This window comes from Geospiza fortis, unplaced genomic scaffold (assembly GCF_000277835.1).
Source record: "Geospiza fortis unplaced genomic scaffold, GeoFor_1.0 scaffold195, whole genome shotgun sequence".
NCBI lineage: Eukaryota > Metazoa > Chordata > Aves > Passeriformes > Thraupidae > Geospiza > Geospiza fortis.
This window is the reverse complement of record NW_005054324.1, coordinates 713755-715065: the sequence shown is the minus strand read 5'-3', so window position 1 is coordinate 715065 and position 1311 is coordinate 713755. Positions and strand designations below refer to the sequence as shown.

Sequence of the window (1311 nt, the reverse complement as noted above, 5' to 3'; positions counted from 1 at the left end):
CAGCTGCCCACGCAAAATCTGCCCCTCTTTCCCCCTCCCCAACTCAGGTTTATTCAGCATTAAAGTTGCTCCCCCCTCTTTATTTTTTTTCCTCTGTCCCCTGTCTCGAGCGGTAAATGAAGCCCGTTTTCTTGTCTTCGCAGAAAGTTGCTGCCGTACTGGAATAGAACCCGGGCTTACCTAGTTTGGCAGGGTATGCAAAGTAGGATTGGCTGGATCAATTAGAGAATTATCTATTTATGAAATGTCTAGCTGCAATGGAAAGAGCTGGTACAATTATGAACTGTTGTCTTGACAACTGGGAAGGACTGATTGGATCATTTTATCAGTAGGGTTGCTGATTTCAAAAGCAAACTGCCAAAAATAGTAAGGGACTTGGGCTTCAGAAAAAGGAATTTTTTTTCTTCTCTGTCTTAGCTAGTAGGGAAAAATGTAAAGGGGGTGGGGAGAGGGAAAAGGGTCTCACCAGGAAAGGTCCGTGATGCAGATTTATTGGCAAAGAGCCAGAGTTGCTATTGTAAATTTCTTTGCCGGTTTCAATGTCAACCCAAGCTCGTATTTGAACCCAGAATCAGGGCAAAAGCATTATCACTCTGTCACTTTATTGCCAGAAGTGGATTTTTTTTTTTTTTGCTAATATTTTACTGTTACATCTGACAGGATTTCACATTTTCTGTAGCCCGCCTTTAGTACGTTGAACTGCCAGACAGAGAAATTAATACCCTGAGTGACTGTATTTTAATTAAGCAATTTCATGCAAATTACAAATTTTAGATTGCCAAATAATATATTGCACAAAAATTGTAGGCTGGCTGATCTGATATGCATGGAGTATTACTCTTCCAGGCGCTGTGCATACATGGGAAAATGAACAAAAATGCTAATTTCCAATCTACTATGCAAACGGTAAAAGATGCCTATTTAGATACATATGCTTTCCTTAGGAAGGGTAAACAGTTCTTTAATTTAATATAGCTGACACTTGAAGATGTGTTTTTCTCTTTTACAAAGAAAATTTTTGCATTGAACAAGTAAATGAGAATTCGAGTAGAAAACATCTTGTTAATGGCGACTAATAAAAACTAATATTGCATGCAATATAATGATATTAAACCTTGTAACTGGTACATAAAGCAAGATAATTCCTATTGTTGCTCTGTCAATGAACATCAAATACGCTCGCATATTAAACACATACTGTCCGACCGGGGATGCTGTTAACCCTGTGTGCGGCCGTTTTCCGAGCACCTGCAAGGCTCGAACGTGACACGCTTTAAGCAGCCCGGACGGGCAATCGCCGCTCCCGGCCCC

At 40.3% G+C, this 1311-nt stretch overlaps 1 long non-coding RNA gene across 1 annotated transcript in view; it reads right to left on the bottom strand.

Moving 5' to 3' along the window:
* The window catches only part of LOC115947861, an 18481-nt gene that overhangs the window by 16698 nt on the left and 472 nt on the right, over positions 1-1311 (bottom strand). The window lies entirely within an intron of this gene.